Raw genomic sequence first — 15,089 nt, 5'->3', positions numbered from 1 at the left:
CACAGTACTCCAGCTGCAGCCTGACCAGCGCCGCATAGATGGGGAGCAAGACCTCTCTGGACCTGTTAGTGATGCCCCTGTTGATGCATGTCAGGTTGCGGTTGGCTCTGCCTATTGCTTCATCACATAGGTGACTCATATTCATCCTGAAGTCAATCATGACTCTAAGATCCCTCTCTGCCTCTTTAGCTCAAGAAAAGGCTAAAGAATGCAAGGCTAAAGGAAAGGCTAAAGAATGCAAGATCAGGCCCCAAATTAGTAATTCAGTGAAAAGAAGCAAGAATCTAATGTTTGGGAATATCTTCCATGTGATTGATTTGATAATTATTCATCACACCTAGCATGGATTATTTCAGGGTATTTTATTGATGGAATTTATTAAAGCATTAAATTTTAAACAGTACTCTGAAAGATAGTATCATTTAGAGAAGGAACCCAGAATGGGGGATAAAATCCTTCAAAGGTGGCAGAAAAAATAATGGCATTTTAGATGGAAAAATGGTACTTGTTAGCGCACTGTTGATGCATCAGTATTTTAGCTGTAGACCCTTATTTCCAAGGCTGTTACAACAATTCACTACAGATGAAATTGTATTACCAGACTTTTGGATCTATTGAAGTGTAATCAGTCAGTGAAACATTAGAAAAAACCTTTCTCCAACAGCATGTCCCAGAAGAAAAATAGCCCATGCCTGCTAAAAATTCCTCTGCTCTCAATGCTTTTCCCATCTAATACTTCTATGATCCTATATTTATGAAAAACCTCCTCCATACAGGAGAGCTGTGGATGCAGTCATCCCTAAGTGTGCCTCTTTCCCAAGTTAATGATGAGATGATGGGAAGAGCAGCATAAGCAGTAAATCTTCTGGGAGTACACCTCCCCTGCCTCTACAGCCTGAAGCTGGTACACGTAGGGCCTTTGCCAAGCGCCACTATGGGCCACAATGGGAATATTCACACCTGCAGCAAAACTATGTTGGTTCACAGCAAGGAGGTAATATGTCTTCCATCTAACACACAAGTTATGCCCTGGTGTAAATGGACACAATTTCAGAGAAGTCAGAGTTTAGCCTAGTTAAACTAAGTTACAGCAGTTTATATTGTATAGATTTTATGGGCACATAGGTCTGACTGAGCAACCTCAGTGCCCATGGCAGACACTGGGACCTCACTGGAGAAACTTAGCACTACATTGGGTAAAACCCATATCTGTAGAAGCTACATGTTCCAGTTGTGAGGCAAATGTGCAATTAATTTGAATTAACGCACACGAAGAGTGATACCTGGATATGAAATAACCTGCAGCGATCAAGCCTTTGCTATATGGATGAACTTCAGTTTTCAGTTTCATTCCAGATAATGGGAGATAGAGTTAAAAATGTTCTTCTAACACCCTAGAATGCTGATGGTGTTTATGATAAGGAAGTGGCAAAATAATTTCTGCTAAACTCTAATGAGTTTCCTAGCTTCCTCTATTCTCTGATAACATGTCGACAGGTCTGTCTTCAAGGTGCAAAGGAATCTGAAAATCCTATATACTAAGAGCTACTTATAATAAGGCAAAGGAATTTCTTTTCTACTTTGGAGCAAAAACACATACTAAGGAATGATACAAAATAAGGTAGTTCTGTATTACAGATATTATTATCTATAATGTCATACAAGCTAGAGGGCTTTGGGGGGGAAGGAATAATTCCAACTATTACTTCAGGTTTTTTAATGGAATAGATTTGTGAAATGTAAAGGGCTCAGTTTATTTTTTTTATGATTTTATGGCATTTCCTCAAGAACTCAACTTTCTCTTAAAAAATGTATGGCACTTTCAACAATGTACTGAAGTTCGGCACAGCTTCATGTTTCATTATCTGGATTGCCAGCAAGCTTATAAGCATAGTTTTTTCTGGAGCAAGTTCAAGTTGGGTTGGTTGAATTGCAGCACATAATATCTGGTTAACCTAAAGTCACATGCTATTTCCTCATACTTCCTGATTGGCTCAACTCAGAAGAGGCCATTTTTGTTCATGCTATGTCCCTAAAAGGTCCCAAAGGGGCCAACAGACCCAAACTAGCATACACTGAAGAGATAGGTACTCTGTTTTGACATCAGAAAGCAATGGATAAGCTTACAGATTACTTTTCCCCAAGAAAACAATGCTAGATGGGAAAGGGAAGGTGATCGGGGTAGCGGAGTGGATAAGGAACAACCTTTGGAAAAGAAGAACCTTCCTAAAACATCCAACTCTATATCAAGGTTCCAATTTAAAAACCATTTTTGTCCCAGCTCTGTTTTAAGTCTCTCAACCACAGCTGTCCTTATGTACAAGTCATCATCTTACAGCTGGAAGACAGCAGCAAAATTTTTCTTTTGGCTCCCATTTATTTAATTTAATTCCTCCACTCCAGGTGGCACTAATATAAAGTTATCTCTTAGCAGCAAACCTACCCAGAGGAACTGGGGAAACACTGCACCTTTTGAATTTTCCTGTAACCATGTACCCAGGAGTAGGATTTCCTCTGACAGGCTTTAGCTTTTAGAATAGTTTTAAGTAATGAGCTCCTTATAGCTTGAAGAGGCCTTGAGCAGTTAAGGACAATCTTCAGCTAATTTAATGGTGCTCAGTGTTCCAACTTACTTTTCAATGTATCATCCCCAAACACCCATAATTTTAATCTTGCTGAACAGTTTTACTTCCCTGTTCATTATTTAGTGACGAGACAGAAGTAAGACCCGTTCCTAGCTTCAGCTCTTTTAGCTAAGTGAGCTCAGATATTTCATTTGCAACATAGGAGCAAAGTATATTTTTTCCTCCAAAACATGAAATGCTATAGTGACTAGGCTGAGACAGTTGAAAGTTTTAAAGGAATTACCTTTGAGATGAGAACAAGCATAACATTTCACCCCAAAATCAAGTTAGGAGAGCTATTAGGAACTGAAAATGGAGAATATGAACAGATATCTGAACTCAAGCTTAAGTGTAACAACTGGTGGCTGTGGCCACTATACATGTAAAGCAAACAGCATCATAGGAAAGTAGGGCTGAAAGAGAACCTCACAAAGCTATCTGGTCCATCCACTTGCTCAAGGCAGGATCATTCCCAACTAAACCATTCCAGGCAAGTGTCTGTCTAACCTGCTCTTGAAAATGGAGATCCCACAGTTTCTGTAGGTAGCCTGTTCCAGTGTTTGAACACCCTCCTAGTCAGGAAGTTCCTTTTAATCTCCACATTAAATTTCTCATGCTTCATCTTGAGGTCATTGCTTCTAGTCCTGTCCCTTATGGCCACAGAAAAATGTCCATCTCCCCTCATCTCTGTAAATCCCCTTCAGGTATTTGAAGATTGTTATTAAATCCCTCTTCACCCTCCTCTTCTCAGAATAACCCTACTTCTTTCAGCCTTTCCTCAGAAGTCTTGCCTTTCAGGCCCCTAATCAGTTTTGCTGCTCTGAACTGGACTAGTTCCTGATACAGTTGTTTTAGAACTTGAATTCCAGGGTGGCACTATAGCAGTGTTACATCCTATATAGCAGAGTGTCCAGCCCCCGCTGGTCTAACTCCTGGAAGAGTAAATTCAGGCTGTAACTTTGTAACACAGTGTACTGCTCCTAGACTGCTGCCTATGGGCTGAAAAACCTACTTTTCTATATCTTTCTCTGGTGAGCAGGGTGGTTCTGATAAATGCAGAATCTATGCCATCAGTTCCTGAAAAAAATCTCAATTTTTTTTATTTTTGAAAATTAATTTCCATTACCTTGGGACTCTGCCCAGTGGCTGCACAGTGAAACGAAGAAAACATTGGTCATTTTCCCTTCCAATAGAGAAGAAGTTATAGATCAAATCAGTTTCATTTTGCTGTTGCTTGAGAATCTGTGAGTAGTAGCCCAGGCACTGGAATTGTTATACTCAGACTTACCAGCTGGTCCAAATTATCCCCGATCTTCTGCAGTATCCCTTGGCTGATAAATATAAGCCTTTGGCTAGTAAGTGTCTGATCTGTGTTTTATAGGCTTGGCTATGCCCATCAAGTATTAATACAGATCATGACAGTGGGTGCATCTACATGTGCAATTAATATGCAGAAATAAACTTTGGCACAGTTTATGCCAGAGCACAGCATATATATGTGCGCTCGGACCACAGCAATTTGAGCCGAGGTGGAACAGCCCTGGGTGGGCAGCAGACTGGGTGGGGGAGGAGGGTCAGCCCCAGGCACTAGGTCATGGAATTGGTAGAGGGGCTGGCTGGGGTACAAGAGCGCTCAAAGAGCAGAGCTGTGTGGCTAGGCAACAGTCCCCAACAGTACTATCTTACAGCAGTGAAAATTAGTTTGCTGCAGTCTAAAAGCATTGCACGTGTAGACTGTAACACTTTACACCACAGCAAATTAATCTACTGTGCAGTTAAGTGCACATGTAGATGCACCCAGAGTGTTTAAGGCAAACATCGCATTGTAGGAACCATCCAGATAGTGCAGATTACTCCTTCGGAGTTAGGTTGTTTATAACATTGTTTTAAAAAGGTGTGATTTCTCAATTCATAGTAAATGTACTGTATTCTTTGATTCCCCCTGGATTAACCAAAGCAGCAACCTGCATTCTAAATTCAAAGTCATCAGCAACACAAGTATGCTGTGATTAAAAATTACAACACCAATATCCTAAACTAGATTTTAATAGGTATTGTGATAAGAAAAGAGGCATTATTGGATTACCAGGCTTGAATTAATTTTCATTATCTTTCCTTCTTTCAATTAATTGTCCCTCCCCACCTCACCCCCGAGTCTTTCCTCCCTTCTTGTTCAGAGAATCCAACAAGACCTTATGGGCATTAGTGGAGAGGAAGGATAAATGGAATATAATGTTGGAGCAACAATTTACTTAAATGACTGAAGCCACATAAAGCTCTAAGTTAAAGAAATAAATTTGTCTTCTAAATTAATTGGAGACATTAGGAGAGAAAGTGCAAAAGGCCTGGAGAATGCACCTTTGTGATCAGCCTTATCTTTTAAATCTTAGGCATTATACCCAGTGTTAACCAATCCTTAAACAATTCAATGTAACCTCACTGTGCAGAGGTTGCAGAAGTCATATTTTTGAAGTCTGCCAGCAGGAAAAGAAAAATCTTTAAAGAAAAATGGAAAGACATAAGAGGAAACGGAAGGGAAATGCAAATATTTGGCTCATAGATTTTATAGACAGGAAATCACTGGATTATCTTGTCTGCCCTCTTGCACATTACAGGCCATTAAGCATCATTTAGATTCCTTCTAAGAAGCTAAAATAGTTTAGTAACACAAAATATTTTAGTCTTTAAAGAACAAAAATGTAAGCCATAGCCAGAGAACAGGAGAGACCAGGGGTTCCTAATGCCTGAGGTCCTTGCAGTGTCAAGGAACCAATTAGGTGAGATATTTCCAAATGATACTTGTAGCAGACTGGGTTCCTATAGATGTTCAGGGAGCCAGTTCTGATGCACTGGAAACCCAGCATGTCGGAGCTGACTCAATTAATCAAGTCTGCTGGAGCATGGAAATAAACGCACTCCAGCAGAATCTGGCATCACATGTATCAACATCCCTGTGCTGAAAAATGGCAGCGGGATGCTTTGAACTAAAGCTAGTTAGATGAGCTTCAGTTCAACGTGCCCCACCATCATTTTTGATATACATGACACTCAGGTGCTTTAAATTAGAGCGACTCCCGGAACATGTGTAAAAATGCCAATTGTGTCCTGCAGTGCAAATGCTCCTAAAAGGTGGTACCCAATCTAACAAAATATCCCTTCCTGGTCCCAAATCATTGTAGCATTTAGTATATAAGGAAGGCATGTCTCAGGCATCTCAGTACCACTCTAGAACACTGGCCCACTTTTAAAATCCCATCTCCAACCTTATAAATCCCTGATGCTTCACAGAAAAGCAAGTGTCCAAAACTAAATTATGCATTAGTTAAAAAAAAAAAAATCCTTCCAGGTCCCTGCAGGTGACTGGTTAAATCTCATGCTTCAAAGCTTAATTACAAATACCAGCATAAAATGGAACTGTGGATGATATGGACATGTTCAGATGGAAGGGAGATAAACAGCAGGATTCACAGATTAGTGGTTAGTGCAGGACCACTGAAAAAATAACGTATCAAAGACCCAGAGTGAAAACAAAGCAAAAGATTAGGAAAAGAATTAGTTCATGACTTAAATGATGGAAACCAAACCAACCCCCCCCCCCCCCCACACACACACACACTAAAACCCCCAGGTTTGGGTGTCATAGCCACTTTTCCTCTCACAACTACAAGAAATGTTCAGTTCGTATTACTTATTTCCTCTATTACACACATGCAGGAGCATTCAACCCCTGGTCCATAGGCCAGATCTGGCCCAGATTCATATCATCTAGCCCACAGGGCTCTCCATGGACCTGAAATTTGGCAGTGAAGGTGTGGTGGCTGTGGTAATTGTGGTTTCCCTGCTGCTAAATTTCTGGACCCATGAGGAGCGGGTTAGATAGTGTGACCCTGCCTGCTAGATTGGGTGTGTGGGTGGGGTGGCATGAGGTAGGATCTGGGTGCACAGGACCTAATTCAGGTGGTGTGAGGTGGAATCTAGGCATTCAGGGCCAATCCAGGAATCATGGGACTAGATGCAGACATGCAGGACAGATCCAGGAGGCATGAGGCCAAATTTAGGTGTGCAAGGCCCACTCTGGGCGGCATGGGGCTGGATCTGGGTGTGCACCAGGGGTGGATTGATGCATGGGCCCATGAGGCCCAGGCCCAGGGGGCCCTGCCAATCAGGTGGGCAGCGCACACCTCTTCCCCTCCTGTGTGGCCAGGCCAGGGCCAGGGGCTAAGGACAGTTTTGGGACTCCCTGCAGATGGCTGTGACTTGCTGGGGCTATCTGCTGCCAGGAGGCCCCATGGATAGCCATGCTCCCGCTCCCCACTGTCTGTGGGAGGCCACTGACACCAGCACTGCTGGGACAGGTTGGAACAGGACAGGGAATGGCAGAGGGGCAGGTGGGCAGCCAAGGGCAGTAAAGAGCCCATGCCCCCCATTTGGCTGGCCCCAGCACTGGTCCTGGCTCCAGCTCATCCCATGGTGCTGCATGATACCCACTGGGTAGAGGGGCCAGGCTGAGCAGGGGCCAGGGCTGCCTTCACTTCAGTGACACTTGCACCCCCTGGCTCACCCCAGACATGCCAAGGAGGTTGGGCAGGCCAGGTGCAGCTTCTTTGGTGGAGGAAACATGCCCTCATCTGGTTGGGGGTCTCCAATTTTCTGTTTTCCCAAGGCCCCAATAAATCTTAATCTACCACTGTGCAGGGCCTAATCTGGGCACCAAGTCTGCAGATCCAGAACTTGGGGTCAAAAGGTTGAGTACCATTGCACTAGTAGCTTGAAACTACTATTGTATATCAAGTTGTGTCATCTGTCTAATGTAACAAAGAAGACCATGCCCAGAGAGCTGACAGTTTTACAGTAAAATCCTACCTGCACTGAAGTCTGTGGCAGGATTCCTCTCAAGTATCCATCAAGAGGCAACAGATGGAAAACTGGAGAGCTCAGCAGCAAAACAGAAATCTCATTTTACTACTTGCCTAAGAAATACTAGTTAGGAAGAAACTGTCATAGCATTCTTCTCAAGCTTACAGTGGGCAAATTTGCATATAACGATGCTTAGAATAGCTCCCAAATCCCAGACATGAACATCTGTGAGCTGAGAGATTCAGATTTAGTTCTAAATGAGAGATTTACAGCTTAAAGTGTTGGCTCTTAATGAACACTAATTCAGGGAACATCTATAGTTTGTGGGGCATTGGAGGTCAGACTCTCACAATGGTCCCTTCTGGTAACATCACCAATAGCTCATTGGACCCATCCCTGAAAGAGAACAGGGATTTTCAATTCCCATTGATTTAAATGAGGAGAATTTTTATCAATCTCTCTCAGGAAGCTTCTGGCTCATCACTGGATGAGACTCGTGTTACTAAATATTAGACATAGAGTATATTTGCCTTTGTCACACAGAACCTGAGCAAAGTGACTTTTTTGCCAATTTAGTGCTTGAGGATTTCTGAATTATCCACCTCTAAAATCTAGAGCCAAGACACAAGGCTGCAGTGGAGTTCTTTATGGCTGCTTCTCAGTAACAGCTAAGGACCCTCTACCTAAGAGCACTGGATCTGTGCAATTGGATCTGTGCTCCATTCAATGATAACACTGGCTTCACCCCAAAAGTTTGCATCAGGGTCATCTTCCTTCCTACTGGGTTAGTTGAATGAGTTATATTTTTCAGCAGCCAATTTGCTTATACCTTACCACCATTCAGTGGCAGTGCATAGGCAGTGCACAGGGGTGTACGTGGATCCCCTGACTGGCTGCATTCACTGCTCAGGTGATAGCAAGGGGGGCAGGTGGGAGTGCCAGTGCTCCTCCTGTGAATGTCAGCTAGGGAGCGGGGGCACCGTCGGTGGGATTGGCCATGGGGGGACTGCCCCCCTAGTCAGCAAGATTGGCCATGGAGGGACACCCCTTCCCAGTCACTAACTGGTCACTGAGGGGGCACATGCCCCCCCGACTGAGGTAGCACTAGTCGCTCATTCCACCACTCTCTGCAGTGTTTAAACTACAAGAGCCAGGAGAAGCTCTTCCTCTGACCTAAATTAAGGTGGCCCCAACTACACCTTCCCTTTGCAGAATTATTATAAAAAATCTACCCATTGTATGTTTGCAGGGGAACTATGCTGTTGCTTAGGCTAATACATTTCTCACCAGAACCTGTCACACAGTGGATTTCCCCAAAACAGCAAACCTTCTGAACTTTGCCCCAGCTCAGTTTAAACAAATTCAGTTTAAGCAGATTATTGGGGTGAAGCCAGTATTATCAGGTAATGAAGCACCATAGATATTAAGATAAAAAAAAATACAGAACTTCTTGGGAGACTGAAAAGCATGCAGTGTCTGCTTACTCCCTCAAAACAGATATGTACACACAGTAGGAATTGTCAAGAAAACTATGTATGTGTTATCAGTAGGGGATCAAGCAGCAGATCAGAGTGTAATGCCACAGGTCATATTTTTCAGTGGTGAAGCACCCCAGGGCTGTGGTAAGTGTTATTCACCTGAGTAAAAAAATGACTTGATCCAACGTACAGAATTGAATCACATTATAGAACTGAAACAAGGACTGGAAACACCTGTGTATAGTCTTGTTTCTACAGCTGTTATAACGATTTTCTGAGATGGGTGAACACAATTGTATGATAGGCTGAAACCAGGGTTGCAACAAATAACTGATTTGATTCAGTTTCTGCACAAATCCACTGACACAGAAGATATCTGTTTCTGCCAAGGATTTCTCCAAGCAATACAAATGACAAAACCCTAGCTATGTGATGGAACTGCTCTTCAGATATATTGAACAATCATAGCCTATAGGCTTACCCTGGGTATGAGGATAGTCCTGTATTATTTGAAATATGTACTATAAAATTAGTGAACACTTAAGTGAAAAACCAATCCTCAAAATATCACACAAAGAGCTACCCTAGAATTATATGTAAAATAAACCAGTGAAGGACAATGTGGATAGATATCTGTCTATCCAGTGGAACCTCAGACGACCCTATGCTCAGGGTGTAAAGCACAAAGGTATCATTCCTTCAGGTGAGATACCTGCATATTGTGACTTATTCCAACCTTCTGAACCTTTTGGGACTTAAATATTAGGCATAATTTTCAAATTAGGATTTCTTGTAGGTTTCACTGTCCTACAAGGCCAAACATAGTTCGACAACCAGCTATCTGTTAGTGTTCCAACATCTCTTCTTCTAGTACCAAAGGAACCCCCAAATGGAGAAGCAAAACAAAGAAAACAAAATAACACATTTAAAGGTACAATTTTAAAGGTTCAGAAGGGTACTGTGCAATCATTTCAGTGAAAGAGTCTGCTGTATTTTATCTCAGTGGGTTCTACCAAATATTGTGCTGTAGGAATCTGGTGCTCAGGTGGTGTCAATGACGAAAGTTTCATTAAAATAAAAAGACATGTGTTACCTCACATCATCTGAAGATTTGGCCCAGGGTCCATAGTTCCTCTAAATCTACAAAATCTAATTTTATATCCTCATCTTTTTAGCAACAGGGACTCAAACTGTGCCCAAACATCAACAGAAAACATGAAGTTATAAAGAAGGATATGGTTTGATTGTTAGCAAGGCTAGGCACAGACAGTCAAAAAGCCTGGGGCGGAATTGATTCAATCTTTGCAGATTTTTGTAAACTGCTGAGATTGAACCAATAAGAAAATGAACTGACATTTGCTTTTCAAAAGTGAAAGGCAGCCAGACCCATACCAGGCACCAGGGGGCACTAAAACACATTTCCAAGCCTGCTGACCACTGCAGAGGGCCAGGACGTGTGATTTCCCCAGCTACACACCCTCTTTAGCTGCTAGTCAGCTGCCATCCCCCATGCCAAAGGAGGGGGAGTGGTGGAACCCCCCCCCTCCACCAGACCCCCAGCTGGGGTCTCACTAGCACTGGAGAAGGGGGAGGAGGGAAACCTCTTTTCTTCTCTCCCCATGCCCAGAGCTGGTCCCCCTGGTGCCGCAGCTTTACTGGAGCTGGCCTAATAGGGTCAGAGCATTGCAGCTGCCCAGTGCCTCCTGGCCAGAGCTGCAACATGGCACCTCATGCTAACCTGGGAGCCGAGCCCAGCCACCCCCGCCCCAAGCTCCCTGTGGGCATCACGAGTCCACCCCTCCTCCCCCTAGCTGACCATCAGCCTTGCCTGGCACAGCCTCTGTGGCTGCCAGCCTTCTCCACCAGCCAGGCTGAGAAACAGGATAACAGTGTCATTGACGTATGAGGAGGAAGGGGGCTCACATCGTTAGCTGCAGCTCCACTGCCCCAGACTGTCCTGCAGTGCAGGGCTCCCCAATGAGAACATCCCACAGACCAGCAGGTCCTGGCACAGGCAAAGACAAGCACTCTGTGGTCCTGTCCAGGATGTTTGCTGAGAGCAGCTGGCTTGGCAGGGAGCTCACTGGGGACTTCTACTGCCTGAGTGCCTGGGCTCTGGGCCGACCTGAGGATGCTCCATTGTGGGGAGGGTGCAGCCTACAGTGAGAGCTTTACTTCTCTTACCCGAGCTGGGGTGATTCCCTGGCCATGCCCTCTCCCCAGCCTGTAGGCCAGCTGAGGTGGGGGGAGGGGAGGAATGCCCACCCCATGCTTGCTGAAGGGGGGAAGCCAGCAGCAGGAGCTTTACTCCCCCACATCAGCTGGGAGCTCCCCAGTGAAGGAGGAGGTGGGAGAATCTGTCCCACTCCTGGCTGCTAGGGATGGAAAAGTCCCTGTTGGCAGCTGGGGGCAGGGCCAGACCTACTCCACTGGAACAGAGAGCACAGCCCTGGGCTGAAAAGCATGCTGGGTTGCTAGGGGACTCTGATTTATCTTAAACAAGGAAAGAGTCTGGGACAGAAGCTCCATATACCGATTTAACCCAAATCAGTTAAGTCTGATACTACATTTAACCAGGTTTATGTCAAACCGGTTTCAGCCATTTTGAAACTGGTTTATGTGCACTGAACTTCTGTTCTGTTATAGATTTAAACTAGTTTCTGGTCACTTACAGTTTATGTGTAACTTATGAACCTAGCCCAGAAGACAATTGTATAATTACTATAAATCATAGAAAATTAGGGTAGGAAGGGACATCGGGAGGTCATCTAATATAACCCCCAATTAGTTCTCAGCTTTCTTAAGATAGAAAGTTTACATAAAGACTTCCACATGGGAATTCAAGAAATAGGACTTCCTTCAGTAGTACATGAAGGATGGCTATGCAAAAGTGTATATTTTTTCAGTGATAAAACTCACAGGGAAGATATTGAAGTCCATGGTCTGAAACCAAAGCCAATACAGAGCTCTCTACCATGGTCTGTTGGTGAACAAGAGAGAAAATAGACAGTGGAATAAGCTTTTGTCTTTTCTTGCTACTACATATTGTTCATCAGGAAGGAGCATGCAAGAGCTGTTTCATAAGTTGTTTGCCTAGAATGGCAGATAGACAGAAGGTCCTTTGGGAGAAGCTCTAGATTACATTAATTGAGAAACAGGGAATAGCATGACTTAAAAGAGCTTTACATCAAACTTTCTATATCAAGATCCTCCAGTGATGTTACCAAAATCATACATAAACTGAATTGTTTGGACAATGAGCCTGAATAAAAGAAAATTAGGGAGATAAGAGGGAGTCTTATATTCTTTGTGACAAGGAGTGTTAGGTCCTTGTCCTGATGGGAAGGATTCTGTTCAAGTATCCTACTATGCCATTTATTGCCCCTCCACTGAGGACTGAAGAAGCAGAGGTGACAGTGGAAAGGTTGCTCTTTGTTGAAGCTGCAGAAGGCAACTGTGGAGATGAGTAACTTCCAGTGACGGCCCTTCAACCCATTAGCAGTAAAGCTGGAATCATTCTAGCTGGCTTGGGTGGTAGAGTTACAGCACCAAATTATTCATGTTTCAATCCTTTAGAGGCAGAAGCCAGGCAGGTCCAACTGTATTCCCAAGACTATGGAACTATGGCATATGCTGACACCCAACAATGTCTGGTGCACAGCAGGGAGGAGTGGAGGATGTTTGCTTATCAGACCAGTTTGCTTATACCAGTAGAGATAAAGGGGGTTGCTGTTTTACTTATTATTCATAGATATATGAGTCTGTGTATGTCTGTGCTTGCCAATAAAGAAGTGCTACTTATTAAAGAGGTCCCAAGAGGCACATAAGTATTTAACGTTTCCCAGGTTTCTGTCAATGGCATTTGTCAATTTTAAGGTTTTTAAAGCTGCCAAAGGCACCTGGCAGAAAAGTACAGATACATGAGATTTTCTCAGCATTGCAAGTGTTGTTGATTATGATGATGATTTGAGTTACTTCATTGAACTGTAAGTCCTTCATAGCAGGAACTCTCTTATACCATGTTCTGGAAAGCACTGGGTATTTTCCTGGCATTTATTAACTAGGAAAAATAAGGAATAAAGCTCTAAGGAGGTTGGGTGCATGCTTCCTCCTTATTTGTTTTTAAAAGCCCACCTTCCAAACAGTACAAGGAGAGGAGGAAGGCTCTATAAAGGACTGTGAGATGGATTCCTGCAGAGAGACTGATTTTCTTTCTGTTAAGAGCTACTTGGCACACTGGACCATCCCAGTAAACCTTGCCTGGTGCTAAACTACAGACCCCTCTAAATTACAGAGTCGCCATTTCATCTTTTCTTTCTAGAGGGAGAGACTATAGTTCACTGCTAGTCTATCACCATCAGTAAACTACTGTTTGCCTTCAAATGGCTCAGACTTAACTGATGACCAAGTAGAAGGGTAGTAGAACCAATGCTGCAATGACCTTCCCACACATTTGCTCCAGGGAAGCACTAAGTGGATGCAGCTAGCTCATGATAATTCCAACATGTGTGCACACAAAGGGCATCTATACTTGTTCTCCAGGTGTGGGGAGGGGGGCACTTTAATTAGAGATGCTGATATACAAGATGCTCTCGGCACTTTAACTAGAGTGACTCTGAAAGCTGCTCTAATTAAAGCACCGGGAGCATCTCGTATATCAGCACCCCCACACTTCAAAATGGTAGTGGGGGGGCTTTATCTACAGCTCATCGAACAAGCTTTAGATAAAGTGCCCCACCACTATTTTGTAATGCAAGGGTGCTGATACATGAGATGCAGTGGCTGGCTGGAGCAGAATTGATTAATCAAGTCTGCAGATTAATCAAGTCTGCTCCAACATGCTGTAATTACAGTGCACCAGAGCAGCCTTCATGCTTGTGTATAGGCACTCAAAGTCCTGATGGCCCACACAGGACATAGATGTTTAGGCACTATCTAGCTTTTAGTCCTTTAAATACTTTACTAGATCACACAAAGAGACTCTGTTAATAAAATACATTTCTTTGCTTTTCATAATATATATATATATATATATATATATATGTATATGTGTATATATACATATAAATGAAATGCTGATCCATATGGGGAAATGAAACACCAACAGGGCTTTATACTCACTATAGCAAAGAAAAAGCTTTTACTCACAATTTGGAGATGTATTGATATTGTTTGATGTCTCCTTTATAAAAACATATATGTTAATAAAAGATTCTCCCCTTTTAAGCACACTGAAGCTAATTTCTCATCTGAGAGGCTGTAAATTACTTTTAGAGGTTAATTGTAATGCAAATCTTCTCATCATGGGGTTCCAACATCCAGAGAAACGAGAAAACATTCCTCTTTTCCAGTGGCAGAGGCACACAGAGGACACCTTTCTCCTAACACTGCTCTGTTAGGGATTATGTGCCAGATGTTTTCTCAAATGTATTCCACATTAAATGCAAGAAACCTGCATTCATGCAATGGTAAGGTTGCACAATTAAAATGTAAAGAAGTCAAGAAATGTAAATGTTAAAACTCCTGCAGTAACATTAAAGGGTCCATTTTGCACATACCTATATTTGATGTTACATATTTAGAAATGTAGAATGGTTTTTGCATCTGTAGGATTGGTTCTTGTCCATATGAGTAGCCCCATTGAAGCCTGTGAGTAAGATTTCAGTACTGACCTTAAACAGCAAGCTAGAATTAAGGACATCCACAAGGGGAAAACATAGAATAGTAAACACTATGGATGAGACTATATTTCATTGTAACCTTCTTTTGTACTTACAGGCTTCAGCTTTAACTACAGCAGTTGCTAACAGCAAACACTAAACATGTTTGTTTTTTAGCTTCAGAATAGATTCAACTTAGGCACATCCCCCTCTAACGGTCTTGAGTCACCAGTAGCTCTGCCCATGAACAAGCCATCAAAATTCACCAAGAGATGGACTGATGAATGAAGGGTCTTCCCTGTGCCTCATGGGGTATCTAAGAGACATGGTGTACCCATCAGACTGGAGCTTTGGGGACAACACTATTTTAAAGTCTGTTGCAGAGTACACTGTGGTGCAGAAGCCACTGGCAGTATGAAATCTAAACCCGTAGACTCTTTCTTTACATTGGGGTACACAGGAATGAGGTG

The sequence above is a fragment of the Crocodylus siamensis genome, chromosome 1 (assembly GCF_052110815.1).
Source record: "Crocodylus siamensis isolate JL-2025a chromosome 1, ASM5211081v1, whole genome shotgun sequence".
In the NCBI taxonomy this organism is placed as follows: Eukaryota; Metazoa; Chordata; order Crocodylia; family Crocodylidae; genus Crocodylus; species Crocodylus siamensis.
The sequence above is the reverse complement of the archived record's forward strand: the minus strand, read 5'-3'. Positions refer to the sequence as shown.